The following is a 21,858-nucleotide window of genomic DNA, read 5'->3' as shown; positions in this document are numbered from 1 at the left end:
TGCCCCCTCCTCTCCCCTCCCTTCCTGTCCTCTTTTTATTTTTCTCCCTTTCCTTTCCTTTCCTTTCCTTTCCTTGGAGAACTGATGTATTCCTTCCTGTAGTTAAAACTCGGTGGGAATCAACGATAAAGGAAAGGAATGTTTGGTAAGCCCAGACCCAGGGAACAGGGGTTTAGAAATCAAAAACCTCCTGGAACTTAATTTTTTAAATTTTTTTTTAAAAATTGATTGATTGATTGATTGATTGATTGATTGATTGATTTTTTTGCTTTTTGGGTCACACCTGGTGATGCACAGGGGTTACTCCTGGCTCTGCACTCAGGAATTACTCCTGGCGGTGCTCAGGGGACCATATGGGATGCTGGAAATCGAACCCAGGTTGGCCGTGTGCAAGGCAAACGCCCTCCCCGCTGTGCTATTGCTCCAGCCACAAAAAACCTCCTGGAACTTTAATGCAGAAAGAGACCCAAAGGATCTCTCAGGTACTAGGTCATTCTGCAGGGTCGGCGGCCTGGGAAAGCTCCCTGAGAGGCTTTCCTGGAAAAATGCAGGGAGAAGGGCACAGCTCAGCTTCTTCTTGCTAGAGTGTAGCTGGTGAATTCGGGGTTTAGGACGCTTAAGCCATTTTTTTTTTTTTATTTCGAATGTGGCTCAGGGGACTAGAGAACTGACTGATGCTTAGCACATCTGGAGCCCTTGCTTTGTACGAGGAGGGCCTGTTTCCAGCCCTTGCGGCCATCTGGGAAGCCATGGATTAAGAAAACCAGAAAATTGGGGGCTGGAGCAATAGCACAGTGGGTAGGACGTTTGCCTTGCATGCAGCCAACCCCGGTTTGATTCCCAGCATCCCATATGGTCCCCTGAGCACTGCCAGGAGTAATTCCTGAGTGCAGAGCCAGGAGTAACCCCTATGCATCGCCGGGTGTGACCCCAAATGCAAAAAAAAATTCACTGTCACTGTCACTGTCATCCCGTTGCTCATCGATTTGTTCGAGCAGGCACCAGTAACATCTCTCATTGAGAGACTTATTGTTACTGTTTTTGGCATATCCAATACGCATGGGGAGCTTGCCAGGCTCTGCCGTGCGGGCGTGATACTCTCGGTAGCTTGCTGCTCTCTCGAAAACCAGCAAGGAAAGATCCAGGCTTGAGGGCATGAATGCCAAGACCGCAAAGTGACGTTGTCTTCTGCTTTCCTGTCGTCTTCTGCTTTCCTCGGTGGCATTTCTTTCCAATGCGGACTATTCGCAGTCCTTTGAAGGATGCCATGCATAGGAACAGAGGGGAGCAGAGGGATATTTCCTGTGTACCCGCCATGTGGGAGGCACCTTCCTTTCCTACCGACTCCTGCGAGGTGGATATTTGGATGACTGTTTTACTGCTGGGGTTCTGAGGAGGTTGAGGGGAAAGGGTCGAAGTCTGTGGGGCATTTCCTAGTCGTGGGGATCTGACATGAGGCACATGAGGATTCCCTAGGAAAGCTGGTTATACATGCAAATGCCCGGGCTTCCTCAGCCCACTGAGAGAATCAGAGGGTTGGGCCTCCACCCGGACTTTGCATTTCCTTTGTGCAGTCCTGCTGCCACCAGGGAGACCACAGTCACAGTCACAGTCACAGCCATCCCGTTGCTCATCGATTTGCTTGAGTGGGCACCAGTAACATCTCCATGGTGAGACTTGTTGTTGCTGTTTTTGGCATATCGAATACACCATAATGAGCTTGCCAGGTTCTGCCGTGCGGGCGGGATACTCTCGGTAGCTTGCTGGGCTCTCCGAGAGGAACGGAGGAATCGAACCCGGGTCAGCCACATGCAAGGCAAACGTCCTACCCGCTGTGCTATTGCTCCAGTCCACCACCTCACCAAAAATAGTTAGATAGCTAATGGTCTGGGATTTAATTCCACCAAAAAGAATTGCTCTTACCGAATGTCTAGGATATGCCTTCTCTCTTTTGTGGATCAAACTCAGGGCCTCATACATGCAATGCAAGTTTCCTATTGCCATGCTACAGACTGGCCCCCGGCCAACACTTTTTAGCATGTTATAGGGATTACATAATTCAGTCTTACAAAATAATCTTTCTCAGTTTTCCTGTTCTATGGATAAGGAAACAGAGATACAGAGAGGTCAAAGAACTTGCTGAAGGCAACACAGTGGTATCACTGGTATTAAAATCACAGTTTAGGGGCTGCAGCAATAGTACAGCGGGTAGGGCGTTTGCCTTGCACACGGCCGACCCAGGTTCAATTCCCAGCATCCTATATGGTCCTCTGAGCACTGCCAGGGGTGATTCCTGAGTGCAGAGCCAGGAGTAAGTAACTCCTGTGCATTGCCAGGTGTGACCCAAAAAGCAAAATAATAATAATAATAATAATAATAATAATAATAATAATAATAAAATAATAAAATAAAAATAATGAAATCACAGTTATCCAGAGCCCAAGTCCTCAGTATCCCACCAGTGCTCGTCCTGGATTCGAAATACCGGAATAGGATAATGAAGTTGTTTGCGATGTCTTGAATTGTCCGAGAAAAGAACCCCAAACCCAAAACGAAAACCCTAAAGCAAGGACACTGCATTTTACCTTCAATTCATTAGCTGAAGCTCCCTCACCAAGAGGCTGCAAGGACACATTTTGCAGGGACTGATCAAAAAGCCAGCCAAGTCCCCTCCCCTGCCCGCTTCCTGTTCTCAGAGCTAACCGCTTTCAATTCTTGCCCTTCGCCGCGCTGGGTAAATGTCTCTCAAAATGTCTCTAAACTTTTCTTTCTGCAGCCATTTCCCCCCTCCTCCTGTGTTAGGCTTATCCACGGGCACGCAGGCTTATTCACCGTTTCTGTTCAGTCTTTGCAGCAGATTCACTAACATCCACCTCCTGGGGGCTCCTGCGGATGTCGGGGTCTCCCTTCCCGCGCTGCGTCGTTTGAATCACCTGCTTGTGTTGGGCGTTCGGGAAGTCCAGTCTGTAAGTGAGGGGCAGAGGGGGTGTCCGGAGTCTCTGTGTGACCGTGCCCTGCCTCCCTAGCCTCTGCTGAGGTGGGCAGCCTCAGATACCCCGAGTTTGAGCCTGAGTTTCACAACTCCAGAGAAGACACCTTTGGCTTCTCTGGGAGCTAGAGGCGTGACAAAGCAGGCAGGAGGGAGCATTGGCATCTAAGTGCATTTCCACCACTTTGCAACCTCAAGTTCACGCTCCTCCCCCAGGGTAGTGGGTCTCTGGATGCAAGAGACTTTGAGGAAAGTCTGTGCTGACTCTTCTTGGCTTCTCAGCTCCTCTGGGTTCTGCAAGTCTGTTGTTTTGTTTTGTTTTGTTTTGTTTTGTTTTGTTTTGTTTTGTTTTGTTATCCCCTTCCCGCTGCCCACGTTTCATTGCTGTTGTTTCTCCTCACATTCTTCTTGCCTTAGAGACTTTATTCCTAAAAGAGAAACCGCTCGTGTTGTGTGTGGTATGAAGGACGGCGGGGGAGGTAGCAGACCTCAGTGTTTGGGGTGCCATCTCTCTCCTCCAACCCCACAGATGTTTCAAAAGCATTCGATGCAAACCAGGCCAGAAAGGTTTGGGATTTTTTAAGGGAAGGATGAATACAGTTCTGTGAAAAATGAGGTTGTCTATGGGGCTGGAGCGATAGCACAGCGGGGAGGGCATTTGCCTTGCACGCGGCCGACCCGGGTTCGATTCCCAGCATCCCATATGGTCCCCTGAGCACCGCCGGGGTAATTCCTGAGTGTAGAGCCAGAAGTCACCCCTGTGCATCGCCGGGTGTGATCCAAAAACACAAAACAACAACAACAGAATAAAATAAAATGAGGTTGTCTAAATAGTTGGGTTTTTTTAAATTTGGGGGCCACACCTGGCAATGCTCCAAGGTGACTCCTGACTGTGCTCATGAATTACTCCTAGAGGTGCTCAGGGATACTGGGGACTGAACTCGGGTATGCTGTGTGCAAGGCACGTGTCCTACCTGCATACTATCTCTCCAGCCCATGGGTCGTCAAAGCTTTACTCGCTATTTGAGGTGTACTTTCAGTACTAGGACATTATGTGCTATGTGGGTTGCACCTGGGTGTTTGGCAGAAACAGGTAATCTACCCATGAATCAGAAGTAGAAAACTGCATGGAGGATGGACAGCGGCTAATAAGAAACTTTTGAGGGCTGGAGAGAAAATATAGTGGGTGGGGAGTGAGTAGGGCATTTGCCTTACATACAGCCAACCAAGCTTTGATCCTGGCACTGCCCATGGTCCCTCGGGTACCACCAAGAGTGACTCTTGAACACAGAGTCAGGAATAAGCCCGGAGCACTGCAGGGTGTGAACCAAAACAGTAGCACTTTAGCACTGTTGTCCCGTTGTTCATGGATTTGCTTGAGCAGGCACCAGTAACGTTTCCATTGTGAAGCTTGTTGTTACTGTTTTGGGCATATTGAATATGCCACGGGGAGCTTGCCAGGCTCTGCTGTGCGGGCGGGAAACTCTTAGTAGCATGCCGGGCTCTCCAAGAGGGATGGAGGAATCGAACCCAGGTCAGCCTCGTGCAAGGCAAATGCCCTACCTGCTGTGCTGTCGCTCCAGTCCTAACCAAAACTAACCAACAGAAAGGAAACTTTGGGGCCCGAGCGATAGCACAGCGGGTAGGGCGTTTGCCTTGCACGCGGCCGACCCGGGTTCGATCCCCGGCATCCCATATGGTCCCCCAAGCACCGCCAGGAGTAATTCCTGAGTGCAAAGCCAGGAGTAACCCCTGAGCATCGCTGGGTGTGACCCAAAAAGAAAAAAAAAAAAGAAAGGAAACTTTACTAGGCTTCTACTATAATTAGAATAAATCAACTCTAATGAATTTTAATCAGGGATCAAAAAAGTTTTGGCATCTTCCTTACTCAATTTTTCTGCCAATTCCTGGATGTCTCTGTGAGATTCAAGAGCAAAACATTTTCATTTAGAATAACCCTTCCCCCCCTCCAATAAGCCACGTCTATACATCTCAAAAGTCAGCATCCAAAAATGGGAACCAAAAATCTTTGCCCTTTCCCATGTAGAAATGATCCCAGCCAATCCACCTGGGGTCAGGATGTGGGATTTGAGCAGACCAGAGAAGAGATGAAAGGGTGCAGGGATGTCTGACGTTACTCCAGAGCAAATGGCCTTGGGGAGTGGCCCAGAACCACCCCCGGCCCAGGGCTCACTCTCACGGGCCCTGCAAACTTGCAGTCACAAGTCACTCCGGTTCCAAAGGCCAACTGTGCCGGTATGCATGTTACCTATGTGTACTACACATGTAGCTACCATACCTCCATGTTACCATAGTTCCTATGCAAGGTCTGTTCAGGTATTTTTTTTTTTTTTTGAATCACCATGAGAACAGTTACAAAGCTTTCAGGTTTAAGTCTCAGTCATACAATGATCAAACCCCCATCCCTTCACCAGTGCACATGTTCCACCACCAAGAACCCGAGTATACCCCCCTCTCACCCCCCATCCTGCCTGTGTGGCAGATGATTTTCACTTTACTCTCTCTTTACTTTGATTACGTTCAATTTTCAACAGAAAAGCCACGATTATTATTTGGAATTTCCCCCCAACAATCAGACCTGCCGAAAAGGCATCATTAGATCTTTTGTTTTCTATTGCTGACAATAAAGAGCCTATTTTGTCACACAGCCTCGACAGCGGCCACGCAGTTTTGGAATTCTGGTATTTTAGTAATTAAGTCTGGACTTAATCGTTCAGGCGTTTTTAGCTGCCTGTGGTTCTGGAGGTCGTTGATGGAAGTTTGCCGGATGGGTGGGTGGAACCTGAGCTGACAAGGTGAGGCGGTGTCTTAAAGGTTCAGTTCACCTCATGTCCAGATACTATCCCGGTGAATGTTCAACAAGCCAGGTGATCAATATATGCTCAGACACAATTCCTGCCTTAAGGATATTACAAACCAATAAGAAATGGATCGTTCTTTTTTTTTTTCCTTTTGGGTCACACCTGGTGATGCACAGGGGTTACTCCTGGCTCATGCATCAGGAATTACTTCTGGTGGTGCTCAGAGACCATATGGGATGCTGGGAATCGAACCTGGGTCGGCCGCATGCAAGGCAAACCCCTACTAGCTGTGCTATCACTCCAGCCCCAAGAAATGGGTCATTCTTATACTTGGTTGACTACTTCTGGGAGAGAATGAGCCCAGCGACAGATGTGAAACTCAGCTGGGCTCGTCAGGAAAAAAATGGAGCTAAAGGGCTGATTCTTTTTTTTTTTTTCTTTTTGGGTCACACCGGACCGTTGCACAAGGATTACTCCTGGTGGTGCTCAGGGGGCCATATAGGATGCTGGGAATCAAACCCGGGTCAGCCACGTGCAAGGCAAATGCCCTTCCCGCTGTGCTCACTCTCCAGTCCCCAAAGGGCTGATTCTTATGGTGGTGACAGAGCTTGGTGGGTGTAGTACAGTGATTCTTCAAGCAGATTCTACATGGGTAGCACCTGAAGAGGCTTCGGCACAGGACGCCTGAGCCCCACCTGGGCACTGATGCTGACGCCTCTTCCTCAGATGTGCTCCGTGAAGTCACATGACCAGGACCAGAGGCATTAGAAATCATGAAAACTCCTCTCTAGCGGGAGGATGCTTGTCTTGCATGCAGTCAACACAGGTTCAATCTGCCTCCCCCCACCTCCCCTCGTTCCACATATGGACCCCTTGGTACTGGCAGAAGTAATTCCTGAGCCAGGAGTTAGCCCTGATCATTGCCAGGTATGGCCCCCAAACAAAACAAAACAGAAATAGCTCTCATCAGTTGATTAGATGAAAAGCTGGAAGACCTCTGCCTCAGAGCTGTGGCTGTCACATCGTGGGGTCCAGAACCAGCGGGGATGCTTGTTAAAGCATAGCCCGCTGTGTGCCTTGCCTGGATTTTTCTTGAAGGCCTGGGGAGATAGCTCAGGGAGTTGGGGTGCATGGCTAAGGTTTCGGCACCATGTGGTCCTCTGAGCAGCTCTGGGTGTAGAAGCTGCCAGGCACTAGCCAGGTCTGGTCCTGGGCATGCCAGTACCACACTGCCCCGTCCCAGCTCTGAAACCACTGGCCCGGTTGGTTGAGTGGCCCTTGTAATGTCGGTGGGCCCCAGGGGTGACTTATGTGAAGCGGGGAGGCGAAAGACGGTCACTTTCTCCCCAACGCCTCTACCACCCGGGACCCAGGGTTACTAGGTTCTTGTCTCGCTTGCGGAAAAGAATTTCAGGAGTAGACAAGCAGTGAAGTGGAACAGATTTTATTTAGAGGCTTTTGAGGGAAGAGGAAAGGAGAAAGGGATAAGTGGGAGAGAGAATAGTAAGAGTAACGCGCTCAGGAGAGAACGCGGGCTTCTCCAAGGGTGGAGAGAGCCCTACACACATCCTAGCACTAGACATGAAAGCATGAAAGTACACATCTCAAGAAAGGAGATGCGGGTGACACATGTGCTCGGGCAACACATATGCTCAGCCACGTGGGCACAAGCAGCACCTGGGCTCAGGCAGCATATGCGCGCCCTTCCTTTGTTCAAGATGGCTTTTATAGGGTTTCTTCAACCTGCCCCCACGTGAGGCTTCTTTCCAGGCAAAAGTTTGTTGCTAAGGAGGTTACCGGGAGGTTGGGAGTGGTGATGGTCTTCTTTGGGCTGAATTAATCAGATTAAGGGAGGGTTTGAGGAACTTCCTGGGGGGAGGCGTCCATTTACCCTCAGGGTCTGGATGGTCTTCTCCGGTCTTTTGTTTTCTGAATCCGCAAGGTGGATTAGTTTTAAGATTCTCCTTCATAGCCGGAAGCCTGCTTCATGAGCGGAGGGGAGAAGGCAGATGGAATAGAGAAGGGATCACTAAGAAACTGATGGCTGGAGGAACCAGTCGGGATGGGAGATGCATGCCGAAAGTAGATAATGGACCCAACATGATGGCCTCTCAGTGTCTGTGTTGCAAGCTATAATGCCCAAAAGTAGGCAGAGAGTATGGGGAAGGGGGAGGCAGGGGGAGGGTGGGAAAGGGGGGGTCTACCCGGGATATCGGTGGTGTGGAATGTGCACTGGTGGAGGGATGGGTGTTTGATCATTGTGAGATTGTAACCCAATCATGAAAGCTTGTAACTATCTCACGGTGAATCAATAAAATTTAAACAATTAAAAAAGAAAAAAAGATTCTCCTTCCCGGACTTTGATAATCTAAGTTTCATTGCCCAGGGCCTATCCCAATCTACCTGCCTGCATCACTTGGCCCCCCTGGGCATGACTCCGTAGCACTCCCTTTCCCAACAAAAACATAATTTCTAGCATACTAAGAACGAACAAGTAGGCCTGGAAGGGCTCACGCGTGATTAGGAGAGTTTGCCAGGTGGCGCTGACCTGCAGCGCTGATTTGGAGTCCCAGGTGCACCTGTGTTGGGAGCAGGAGCCGGGAGCAGGGAAGCAGAGGAAGGGGGTGTTCCCCGCGGCCGTGTGGCACCAGGGACCGGTTTTGTAGAGTAGAGCCCCGGACTCACGTTTGCTTCCGGAAGAGTAACTGTGTGTGGGGTGGGGATGACCGGGCGAGGGGACACACAGCCAAGGGAGGCGGTGACCTGGCTGCGAAGTCTGGAGCACTTGCCATGAAGGTCAGAACGGGAAGGAGGGCCGCTGGGCCGTCAGAGGGGGCGGGGGACGGAAGGAGGGCAGGACCCGCAGAGTTTCTGGCTGGAGCGTTTGCAGGGTCCGGGGAGAGGAGGGAAGGCGACAAGTTGGCGTGGGACAGTGTTGGCTCCGTGATGCCAACCCGAGGTTTTCCTGAGGGGTCTGGCGCCCGGGAGTGGCGCTGCTCAGTCACTCAGCCCCTCGCAGCTCAGCCCTGGCCATCGGGTCAGCTACTGCTCTGCCAAGGGATAGGGCGACGGGGACTTCCCAGTGCTGTGCCACTGTGGTCCCGTAGGGGCTGGTTGGGCACACAAAGGTGTTTTCCAGTGACGGATGGGTGTGTGTGTGTGTGTGTGTGTGTGTGTGTGTGTGTGTGTGTGTGTGTGTGTGTGTTGGGCTGAATCCCCAGCGCTGCATGGACACACAAAGGTGTTTTCCAATGACGAATGGGTGTGTGTGTGTGTGTGTGTGTGTGTGTGTGTTGGGCTGAATCCCCAGCGCTGCATGGACACACAAAGATGTTTTCCAGTGACGGACATGTGTGTGTGTGTGTGTGTTTGTTGGGCTGAATCTCCAGCACTGCATGGACACACAAAGGTGTTTTCCAATGACGAATGGGTGTGTGTGTGTGTGTGTGTGTGTGTGTGTGTGTGTTGGGCTGAATCCCCAGCGCTGCATGGACACACAAAGATGTTTTCCAATGACCAGTGACGGATATGTGTGTGTGTGTGTTTGTTGGGCTGAATCTCCAGCACTGCATGGACACACAAAGATGTTTTCCAATGACCAATGATGGACACATGTGTGTGTGTGTGTGTGTGTGTGTGTGTTTGTTGGGCTGAATCTCCAGCACTGCATGGACACACAAAGGTGTTTTCCAATGACGAATGGGTGTGTGTGTGTGTGTGTGTGTGTGTGTGTGTGTGTTGGGCTGAATCCCCAGCACTGCATGGACACACAAAGATGTTTTCCAATGACCAATGACGGACACGTGTGTGTGTGTGTGTGTGTGTGTGTGACTCAGCGGGGATGGCCCTAGGCCTAGGAATGTCCTGCAAGCTTTGGCGAATGTTCTGGTGAAGGGGCTTGGGCCCCTCATGGCTTCCCTCAGCACCTGATGGACTTGTCACGCACGGCCTGGAAGCCCTGCAGAGGGCGGGGGGTCCGCAGGCGGGCTGAGGGCGTTTGGGTTTCCTTGCGGAGGCGCTGCAGATAGGGCTGTGGTTTCTGCCCACAACTCCTCTGCCCTGAAAGGAAACAGCAGGATGAAGGCTGTGTCCTCCAGGCCCGTGGCCAGTGTCTGTCTGTCTGTCTGTCTGTCTGTCTCTCTCACACACGTGGGTGGTCTCAGGATGGGTGTCTGGGTGGCGACAGGCGGGCAGGCTGTCCATGCTGCCCTCTGGGAGGAACTGCAAGATGAGCGTGTCGGTGCGTCTGGCCTGTGAAGCGTCTTCTCCTTCCCTTCCTGGGGTCACCCCACCCTGCAGCCCTGCCCGTCCCCTCCGCTCAGGCCCCTCCACCCTGCAGCCCTGCACCCCGTACCCTCCACATCTCTCTTCAACCCATCGCCCTCAACCTGCATCACTGCAATCCCACCCCTCCCCCCGTGTTCCTTTCACCCCGTGTCCTCTCACCCCGTCCCTTCCGCCTGCACCTCCTGTGTCCCCTCTCCCCATACACCCTTCAGCCCCGCCCCCTCCATCGCATCCCCCCAATGCCCTATTTGCTCCACCCATGTCTCCCCCACCATCCCACTTTCCCTCCTCTCCCCCCCACTCCCTCTCCCCCCTCGTCTCTGTGCTGCTGGAGGCCGGGGTGCAGGCGGGGACCCCACAGCAGCCCAGGGGACCCTGAAACTGGTGGACTTGGTAGTGCCCATCAGCCTGCAGCTGAAGCTTTGCATGGCGCTCCCTCACCTAGGGAGCCTGGGGGTGGGGTGGGGAGGGCAAATGCATGCGAGACCTCCTCTCTGCAGCCCCCACAGCGCTGGGGAGTGACCCGCGCAGTGAACCCCCACTCTGCCTGGGTCACTCAGCAAGACTGCAAGTCCTTAGTGACTGGGACCAAGTTCCCTGTCCCTAGTCTTCCGGCACTTAGGGCTGGGGTGTCACAGAAAGGTGCGTCCCAGTCCCTGCCGTCGTTGGGTCGGTGACTTGGAGCACTGGCACTTGTCTGTAAAATACGAGAGAGAAACCTGGATGTGAGGGGTGTGTCAGTGGGTTAAAGAGTTGAGTGAGGGGCTGGAGTGATAGCACAGCGGGGAGGGCGTTTGTCTTGCACACGGCCGACCCGGGTTTGATTCCCAGCATCCCATAGGGTCCCCTGAGCACCGCCAGGAGTAATTCCTGAGTGCAGAGCCAGGAGTAACCTCTGTGCATCACTGGGTGTGACCCAAAAAGCAAAAAAAAAAAAAAAAAAAAGGAATTGAGTGTAAAAATAAAGGCATTTTCTTAGGAAAACAGCCAGCTCTTTGAAGGGAAAGCTGCAGGACCTCCAGACCCAGCAGAGGGGAATAAGCCTCGCAGGCGGGCTGGGGTTTAGCCGCTCGCAGGGGGCGATCACTTGACCGGCGTGGGGGCATATGACCAGCAGCTGAGACTAATTAGCTGCATCGTGGGTCTGACGGACTCGCCTCGTTTTGCAAGTTACAAAAGACTCTTTGGAAAACCTCTGCTCGTACCATCCCAGCCTTGGCATTTCTTGGCATTAGACGGCAACGTTTGGGAAGAGGGCACGTGATTGGAAGTTGCGCCTTGCTAGCCTTGTGAGCGGAATCCCGTCTAAAGCCTTAGGAAAACCACCCACAGTTTATGCTTTGTCAAGGTATGTTTTGCCTTTGTCTTTCCCCCCCCCCCCATGGCTTCTTTTATTATTTATTTATTTTGTGAAGCCAGGTAGTTTTTTCAGGGAGACTTATTTAGAAAGCCGTGAGGAGAAAGAAAGAGAGATGTGTGGGAGAGGGAAGGCACGTCTCCGGAGTGGAAATACGCAGGCAAAGAAATTAAGACAGGCAAGTTACATGCTTAAGGAAGAACACGGGCTTGAAGAGCAAGCCTCCTTACTTATCTTAGAGACACTGGGAATTCTGTGCTAATTTTTAAGGGCTCTAGTTATGTGTGATTCAACATAATATATACTACTGCACAGTCTTTTTTTCTTTTGCTTTTTGGGTCACACCTGGCAATGCACAGGGGTTACTCCTGGCTCTGCACTCAGGAATTACTCCTGGTGGTGCTCAGGGGACCATATGGGATGCTGGGAATTGAACCCGGGTTGGCTTCGTTCAAGGCAAATGCCCTCCCCGCTGTGCTATTGCTCCAGTCCCCACTACCGCATATATTAATCTTTTCCCCAAACCAATGACCTCAAGACATCTGCCAACTTTCTTAGGTTGACTTTGAAAACTAAATTTTCACTTGCTATAAAGTAGGTACAAATACTGAGTTTTCCCTCTCTTCTCTGTATTTTAGTAATTAGGCTTTTTTATTTTTTTGCTTTTTGGGTCACACCCGGTGGTGCACCAGGGTTACTCCTGGCGGTGCTCAGGGGACCACATGGGATGTTGGGATTCGAACCCGGGTTGGCCGCATGCAAGGCAAATGTCCTATCTGCTGTGCTATCGCTCCAGCCCCAATAACTAGGCATTTAAATCCTAGATATTCGAATAAGAGAGCCAGTGAAGGAACTTTATTTCTCTAAGATTTTTGCTCACCCTCTAAGCACTTTATCCACAAATTCAAATATATCTGGGCTTTATTTTTAATAATTAGTAGCTTCAGTAGAGCATTTCTATATTTGTCTTAGTATAAAGTATTTTTTCCCCTTACGAGTTAAATTTGCTTTCAAACTGTATTTATTTGGTTTGGGGGTCACACCCAGCAGTGCTCAAGGCTCACTCCTGGCTCTGCACTCAGGGGTCGCTCCTGGCTGGGCTCTGGGGAGCATCTGGGGTGTCGGGGATTCAAGCCCAGTTAGTTTTGTGCAAGGCAAACGCGCTTTCCACAGTACTACCTCTCCAGGCTCAAACTGTTGATTCTGTCAGGTTTGGTAAAGGCATGAGGGAAGGGTCACATCAGTTAGGGGTGGTTAGTGAACATACGTTTTGGTGGGAGATGGGGGTGATGAGTATGATGGGATGTTTCATTGCTTTGTCACACTGCTGGAACAAACGGTATAGGCTCATAGCTCTGGAGCACAAATCTGAGAGCTGGAGAGAGAGATCTGGCCCTTGGTTTGTAGATGCTTTTACTTCACATTCTCCCTTGTCACCTTCATGAGCCTTCAGATTTATTCTGATGACCTCTATTATTTTATTTTTATTTTCGCGGGGGGCACGCCTAGTGGTGATTGGAGGCGCCTGCTAACTTGGTTAGCGTAAAAGCCCATTCCTGGGCTCCAGGCGTCTTGAGAATTGTGTGAAACATTTGCAGACAGAAGTCAGATGCTTGAGCTGGTGTAGGGTGCCTGTCTTGCATGCTGCCAACCTGGACTCTATCCCCAGTGCCCCGTATGGGCCCTGAACTCTGCTAGTGACGCCTGAGAACCAGAAGCAGGAGAAAGCCCCGGTTTATTCTGGTGTGACCTCCGAATAAACAAACCCCCCAGCAAGGCAGATGCTTCAGAAGTGGAAGCTGATTGGACAGTTTAAGTTGATGGGTCTGGGTCAGCCCAGCTCTGGCAGGGCAGGTGAGATTTAAAATGATCAACGAGACTAATTAGGTTACTTGGTACCCCACCCTCCTGTCCACTGTATCACTTGGGAGACCCTTAGCCCCTGGGTTCGAACCTGGGCCTTGATGCCGAGAGTGTGCTCTGCCTTGGAGCCAGCACCCAAGTCCCATAAGCGATAGCACAGCGGGGAGGGCGTTTGCCTTGCACGCGGCCAACCCGGGTTCGATTCCCAGCATCCCATATGGTCCCCTGAGCACCGCCAGGAGTAATTCCTGAGTGCATCGCCAGGTGTGACCCAAAAAGAAAAAAAAAAAACAACAACCAAGTCCCATAATCCCTTTAACACTTGATTCTTCCTCTAATCATCCTATCTTCATGTAAGGTGATAATCTGAAGGATATGGAAGTAGGATTTCAACATTTGAATTGAAGGTTGTGGGGTGGTATGGGTGGGGAGGGGGGAGGGGAAGACAAGTCAATTCCTAACAGATATTTGCAAGATTTCTCAGTGTCACGTTTGAGAGATTTGCCTCCAAGTGATTGCAATAAACATTTATTTCTTTTAATTTTTTTTTTTTTTTTTTTTTTTTTGCTTTTTGGTCATACCCGGCATTGCAAACGGGTTACTCCTGGCTCATGCACTCAGGAATTACTCCTGGTGGTGCTCGGGGGACAATATGGGATGCTGGGAATCGAACCTGGGTTGGCCGCGTGCAAGGCAATCGCCCTACCCACTGTGCTATTGATCCAGCCCACAATAAACATTTATTAAGTCAGTTTACTGCCTGGTGCATGTTAGCTATTGTGTGTGTGGTGAGTGGGTTCTGCTGGTTTGGCCAACTACACAACTGCAGTTTCTCATGTGTACGTGTGTATTCCCTTATCTCTTCTGCTGAGGACGTGCTACTGCATAGCTAGGTGTCCCAGAGACCTCTCAGGGCCCTGACATATGGGCCACCTACTAGCCCCGGGAGGCACATGGCTGGGTTTCCCTTGCCCCGGCACAGCCCAGCTATGGAAGGGCTTGCTGAGCTTGGCTGTGAGCTCCTGCTGTTCACCTCAGAGGCCTTCGGAATGCTGCTATCAGAAGGCACAGCAGGGAAACATCTTGAGCCAAAGCGCCATTCTCTGCCAAGAATCTTGCAGTAGGAGGATTAGAAAACATTTTGTGGGAGAAATGTTTATGCGTGAGCACATCTCACTCATCGAGGCACCGGCTTGCATTTCATCTTTTCTCTGAGAGTTCACCAGCACTAAAATGCAAGCAGCATTTACTTTTCTCGTGAGTGCTGCAGAAACCTGAGCCTGAGGGATGGCCCCACATCAGCCAGACGTGTGTGTGTGTGTGTGTGTGTGTGTGTGTGTGTGTGTGTCCCAAGCAAGCCTGGGACAGCCTTTGCCTTGTCCAGAAGCTCATCCCCTAGTGTCACCCACAGATGTTAGCGGAGCCAGCTGTAGAGACCCCCCACCCCAACATACACAGGCACCCTGATGCATAGACACACCCGACAGCTCCTACTTGTCCTGTGACCTCTACGCTTGCTTTTGAATTACAGCAGGTTTCATAGTTATTCAGTTCTATGTCTTATGTCCCCCCCACTGAATTTGGAGGCGGAAGAGTTACATCTTAGTCACATTTGTAGTCTTTAAAAATGGTTAATAGGGTGGTGAGTAGATTTAAAAAAAAAAAAAAAAAGGAAGAGTCAAGCTTGCCGAAGAGCTAGAACGGGGGGAGAAGGCACTTGGCTTGCAAGTGAGCAATGATGGTTTGATCCTTGGTACTGCATATGGTCCCCAAGTCCATCAAGGAATGACCCCCGAGCTCAGTGCTGTAGTAAATCGAAGTAAATCGAAGCCCCTTCAGATATGGTGCAACCCGAATCCTCTCACCCCTCAGAAGGTTTACAGGGCTTCCTAATACCTGTTAAACTGAAGTCAAAGGATCCTCTTGTACTACAACTCTTTTCCTTACTCCTCTTCATCTGGCTAGATCCGTACTGACTTAGAAGGTCCTCAGCCAAGACCCAGGTTGCTGTTGGAACCTCTGCTCAGGTGGTTCTCGTCTTTGACCCTCTGGGGTCTGCTTGTCTTGTAAAACCACCATCTCGTTTCACCCAGAAATCCATGCTTTACAAAATGTGTTCACACAAGAGTTGCTGCCACCTGTCCAAGAGTCCCACTGCTTAGATTCCCATATGGAGGTGCTTGGTTGGGAGAGGTGACAGCTCCTCACAGGTCACACAGTGAGGGGACAAGTAGAGAAGTTCAGTTGTTGTCGTTTGAAACCTATTTCCCTTTTGATATCCTGTTGTCAGATGCTCTCTGTGGCATACCAGACAGTGTACTTCTAATTAACTTACTTGCCCTTGGTTGAAAATGAGTTTATGGGGTCGGAGCGATAGTACAGTGGGGCGGGCATTTGCCTTGCATGCAGCCAACCTGGGTTCAACCCCTGGCATCCCTTTTGGTACCCCAAGCACCAGGTATATAATTCCTGAGTGCAGAGTCAGGAGTAATCCCTGAGCATAGCTGGGTTTGACGACCCCCTCCCCCCAAAAAAGGAAGGAAGGAAGAAAGAAAGAAAAGAAAGAAAGAAAGAAAATGAGTTCATTTGCTTCCCTCTCCTGCTTACCAATCACTGGATAGGATTCACTGGTTCACAATTTTTTGGGGGGTCTCACCCAGCGTTGCACAGGGGTTACTCCTGGCTTATGCGCTCAGGAATCACTCCTGGCGGTGCTTGGGGGACCATATGGGATGCTGGGAATCGAACCCAGGTTGGCCGCGTGCAACGCAAGCGCCCTCCCCACTGTGCTATTGGCTCCAGCCCCTGGCTCACCAATTTCTTTCAAGTCCTTCCTTGCTGTTAGCTGAGTAGAAGTTGCTTCTGGACTATCATTGAGTTGAACGCAAGTTCCAATTTAGTTTGTTGAAGGGAAAAAAAAAAACCAAACCCAATCAGCAAACCCAAGCAGCTCTTGGTTGTACCCTGAGACACCATTTGAGTCACTCCTGAGATAAATCAGCAGGACGCAGGGGGGAGCAGGGGAAGGAAGAGACTGCTAGAGCAAACCACGGGCTCGCGATTAGCCTTTGAGTGCCAGCTGGTCCACTGGGAGGGTGGTGGAGAGGGATGGTCTAGAAAATGTGCCAATGTCCTGGAGAGTGGAGACGCATGCATGACGTGGGAGATAATGCTTAGCTGTCTCCTGATCAGTACCCACGTAAGGTCATGGAGAGGAAGGCTTGAGTATAGGCTGATAAAGGAAGAACCCACATAGAATGTGCCTTTTTCAGGACTGCCCTCCTGCACGGCAGAGACTGGCAAGCTCCCCATGGCGTATTCGATATGCCAAAAGCAGTAACAAGTCTCACAATGGAGACGTTACTGGTGCCCACTCGAGCAAATCGATGAGCCTCCAGCATGAGAGGGAGTGGAGGGGGCAACATTTGGTTCTGCTCACTATGTAAAAATAAAAAGAAAAGGTGCGGGCGAGGGAAGGGACGCCTCACCGCACCGAGCCAGGCACAGGGCCTAGGGCAGCAGCTGTCTCTCCTGCCACCCGGAGTTCAGTAGCCTCCGGCCGCTTCCCCCACCCTGGGGAGGTTGATGGCGATGATGTGGCAGGCGAAGGAAGGAACGGAGCCAACATGGTTGGTCTCACTTGCAGTTTATTCCAATCTTCCCTCTATACACTCTTCCTCCTCACCTTCTCTCTGAACCCCTTTTATTGATCATGGCCCTTCCAAAGGGTGCAATACATTGACGTCACCAAAGGCACCAAAAGATCTTACAGGAAGAACATTGAGGCAACATAATTCTCTTGTATCTGCAGGCCATTAATCTAGGCCGCCCGGAAAGAAGATACAAAACCAAAACTGAAGCCTTCTTTGGGCTGAAAGCACTCGGATTTACATCCCAAAGACTAGGCTAGCCAGAGCCTGGAATCTACAATGTCAAGTCAGGCCTGGCTAGCACCTAAAATCTGCATGTCAAAGATCAGCTAGGCTTCTGTGACAAAAGGGAAACTGCCTCTGAAATTTACTCCAGAAGGCAGCTGGAAAAGGGGAAATATTCCAACAGCTCACGACCATCCTTTTCATTACTTTTCCCACATAAGTGGTGAGAAAGGCCCCTCGAGAGTGTTCTATGACACAACCAGCCTTTCCCTTTCTCTACGGCCACAGTGGCCTTGAGTGCTTGTGATCAGAGCGGCCGGCGAGAACCCAAAGCATGTTGTAGTTTCCGATTGAGTCCCTTCCTACACATCCGGTTCAGTTGTGCTATGCTAGCCTGGCAGTCCGGAGCTCAGGAAGTCATCGGTTGCTGGGGCTTGAACTCGGGGTCTCAAACCTGTCCTGTATTCCAGTCCCTTGAGTTTCTTCTCTGCCCCAGGGAATGAAAATAATTGCATTGTCACCAGTGCATGGAGGTGTGTTGTGAAGACGAATTAGTTCCATGGATTCTTAGTCATTTGCTCCACAAAGTGAGGTGGTCTAAAATTTCAAATTATTTTTTTGGCTTTTTGGGTCACACCCGGCAATGCTCAGGGGTTACTCCTGGCTCTGCACTCAGGAATTACTCCTGGTGGTGCTTGGGGGACCATATGGGATGCTGGGAATTAAACCTGGGTCGGCCATGTGCAAGGCAAACGCCTCACCTGCTGTGCTATCACTCCAGCCCCTAAAATTTCAATTTTTTTTTAAAAGTTGCATACTTAATTCTGCTTTTTTCCTGAAAGGGTCATGAGAATCCACAGACTCGCCTGAGTCTTGTTTCAGAAAATAATTCTGCATTTCCTAGGTTCAAAATCATTTTGCACCTTAAAACGTGTGTGATAAAACAATTTCTCAATAGTAGAAGTGTATACATCTTTATTTATGAGCTTTGGTCTCCTACAGGGAACATAAGGTTAAGATTTTTTTTTTTTTTTTAGATTAGAATAGATCTTTAATGCCTGTTACTTCTGGTGTCAGAGTGTTGATTGTTTAGAAGTGTTTTAGAGGAGTGAAAGGCATGCATATCTCAACTCTTTAGAAGCAGCAGGAATTTAAGGAAATTCTTTTGAATTAGGGATTACGAGGGTTAGGGCTATAGCTCGATGTAGAGCCCACACTGTACACAGGTCCTTTGTTCTGTCATCAGCAAACTCCACCCCCAAATAAGTGAAACTATTATAATTCTGTGCAGAATAATTTTCTCTCTCACACTTTGTGTAGCAGAGTCTAAAATGTAAATACGTAGAAGCCCATTGTGCTGTCTTTCTGGCCCCATATGGAAGTTTCTTTATCCACTTCTTTAAATTGTTGTTGTTGTTGTTGCTTTATATTTTGGGGTCACACCTGGCTGTATTCAGGTCTTACCTCTGGTCTGTGGTCAGAGATGAGTCCTGGAAGGGCATGAGGGAACATACAGCGTGCCTGAGATCAATCCAGAATAGGCCGCATGGAAGGCCCACTGTACTGTCTTGCCCGCTCTGCCCACTCCTTTTCAAACAAATCCTCTAGATTCTTTCTGAATGACCATCTTAGCCATATATGTGTATACATATAGTTATATATTTTTTTCTTTGCTTTTTGGGTCACACCCGGCAATGTTCAGGGGTTACTCCTGGCTCTGCACTCAGGAATTACTCCTGGCAGTGCTTGGCGAACCATATGGGATGCTGGGAATCGAACCCGGGTCGGCTACATGCAAGGCAAACGCCCTACCCACTGTGCTATCACCCCAGCCCCTTAGCTATATTATTATTATAACTATGTTGCCATAGCTATAATAATATATTACTATATCATTGAATATAATATATTATGAATATATATGTTGTCATGCTAATATCGTAGTTATATAATAAGCACTGTATCACTGTCATTCCATTGCTCATGATTTGCTCGAGTGGGCACCAGTAACGTCTCCATTGTGAGACTTGTTGTTACTGTTTTTGGCATATTGAATATGCCACAGGGAGCTTGCCAGGCTCTGCCATGCGGGTGGGATCCTCTTGGTAGCTTGCCGGGCTCTCCGAGAGATGGAGGAATCGAACCTGGGTCAGCCGCATGCAAGGCAAACACCCTATCCGCTGTGCTATTGCTCCAGCCCATAGAGTAATATACTTCTGTATTATATAGAAATTGCATGCTATTTTGTATCCCCTGTATTTTTGACCCTCTGCCTTGAAACTTCCATCTCAGAGGGGAAAGTAGAAAATAGGGCGTTGGTCCGTGTATTCAACTTTATTTCGGGTGTGACTAAGGACAGGGCTTTAGGAGGAAATAGCTTCTGACCTGGATGTGGACTTGTCACCTGTCCAGGAAGGAAGAAGAGACCTAGCGAAGGCTCGTGGCTGGAGCAGTGTGGCAGAGGGAGCAAGTGCATCTGCCCGTTTCTGCTGACCGAGAAGGTAAGAGTCTCTCTGACTTCTGGGAGTGGCAACTGCCAAGGGGATTCTATGAGGATTGTCCCTTCTGGCTGTGACCAGGCTTCTCCCAGTCCATGTGGCTGAGTGTCCTGAGTTCCTGGACACTCTCCCCCAGATCCATGAACCCCTGTCTCTTACTTCTTCTCTCTTTCATTTGCTTGGGCTAGGCTGTGTCTGGGACCTTGGCGTTTAGCCCCTGTGGCCTGGCGTGGAATGTGGGCATCTTCACACGAGCGTCCGTGCACTCTGGGGCATACTAAGGTTTTCTAATTCCTATCTCATGCCCAGAGCCTTTTTTCCATCTTTTCTGATAGCTTCACAAATAAGAGCTTTCATTTAGAACACCCCTTATCACTTCATTAGAGGAGATGATAGAGTAACCAGTTCATCGATTTGCTCGAGTGGCACCAGTAATGTCTCCATTGTGAGACTTGTTGTTACTGTTTTTGGCATATCAAATACGTCATGGGTACCTTGTCAGGCTCTGCCGTGCGGGCGAGATACTCTGGGTAGCTTGGCAGGCTCTCTGAGAGGGACAGAGGAATCAAACCAGGTCGGCCACATGCAAGGCAAACGCCCTACCCAGGCAATTTTTAAGTTTGTAGTAATGAGAGAGAGAGAGAGAGAGAGAGAGAGAGAGAGAGAGAGAGAGAGAGAGAGAGAGAGAGAGAGAGAGAGAGAGAGAGAGAGAGAGAGAGAGAGAATCTTTAGGTGATGTTCAACAAAAACACTTAACATACTTTAAAAAATGAGTTGTCACTTCTTTTCAATTTTAGTTCTTTGGCCATACCAGGTAGTGCTCAGGAACTACCACTGGCTTAGTGCCTGGGGGACCATTTTGTACTGGGGATTGAACATGGGGGTCCTGCATGCAAAGAATGTGCTCAAGCCTTCAACCCATCTTTCTGGCCCTGTCCTATTGATTTAAAGTGTTTTGGCATGGGCTGGAGCAATAGCACAGCGGGTAGGGCGTTTGCCTTGCACGCGGCCAACCTGGGTTCAATTCCCGGCATCCCATATGGTCCCCCGAGCACCACCAGGAGTAATTCCTGAGTGCAGAGTCAGGAGTAACCCCTGTGCATCTCCGGGTGTGACCCAAAAACCAAAAAAATAGTAATAATAAAGTGTTTTGGCATATAGAAAGAGTTTGGGTACCAAAATGATAACCAATGAGATGATTCAGTGCTGGCTTGACACCTTTGTTTTCCAAACACATACCCTAGGCTCTTGATGGGTTCTAGTTAGATGGGCCTTTTGATCCCGTCTTGGTGGAGTTTTACTTTCATTTCATCTGAAAGATTCCGCCCCCATCTTTTTCTTGGGGGGGGGGGGTTGTGTTGTTTTTGAGCCACACCCAGCTGTGTCTGAGGGCTTACTCCTGATTCTGCATTCAGGGATCACTTCTCACGGGCCTGGGGGACCCATATACGAGTTGCTAGGATCAAATCCAGGTTTGATAGCACGCAGGCAAATGCCCCACTTCTCGGGTCCTCTCATCTGTCTTAGGTGTAGGAATGCCAGGTAAGGTTTATTTGAAGAAAGAAATGGGTGGTTTTGCATTGCAACAAACACTTTGTTACAGTGATGTTACGTACGTTCTGTCGAGACCCCATGCGGGAAGGGCTGACTCGCTGTGAACACAGTCAACTGCCGTAGACAAGGAGTAAGGCAGATTAGGTCTGCCGTGTTTATGGAAGTCAGATAATAGGTTCTCTAAACACGATAATCTCTACAGTGATCTATAAAAACTGATATGAGGCACCACACTCATTCCTTATGACTCTCCTGCTATTCCAATAGGGTGGGAGCGAACATGTGTTCAGCAGAAGTACCTGGACCTTGTCTTTTATTGAGCGTGACTCACCCTTGCTTCCTCCAATAATTTCACAAGAGCGGAGACACGGGCTAACTCTAAATTTGGAAAAGCAATCGAGCAAGAGGTTTCTCAGTGAATATCCTGTCGAGCAGCATTTCAGTTAAATCACAGGCATCAAACACAGAAGTAATGGACTCAGTCAAACTGTATACAGGAAGCCAATTGGAGGTCTCTACGTTGGGAATCTAGAGTTTGTTGGGCTAGAAGAATTCTTATTCCGGCTTTTATAAACTCAGGGGCTGACGTGATAGTACAGTGGGTAGGACACTT

At 49.6% G+C, this 21,858-nt stretch overlaps 1 protein-coding gene across 1 annotated transcript in view; it reads left to right on the top strand.

Moving 5' to 3' along the window:
* The window catches only part of RAB27A (RAB27A, member RAS oncogene family), a 68,033-nt gene that overhangs the window by 11,425 nt on the left and 34,750 nt on the right, over window positions 1-21,858 (top strand). Inside the window, exon 2 of the mRNA XM_055128288.1 lies at window positions 19,606-19,694. The gene's annotated coding sequence lies outside the window, so the exon portion shown is untranslated. The remainder of the gene's footprint in view (window positions 1-19,605; window positions 19,695-21,858) is intronic.

The sequence above is a fragment of the Sorex araneus genome, chromosome 2, assembly GCF_027595985.1.
Source record: "Sorex araneus isolate mSorAra2 chromosome 2, mSorAra2.pri, whole genome shotgun sequence".
Lineage (NCBI taxonomy): Eukaryota > Metazoa > Chordata > Mammalia > Eulipotyphla > Soricidae > Sorex > Sorex araneus.
This window is presented reverse-complemented; position numbering and strand designations above follow the sequence as displayed.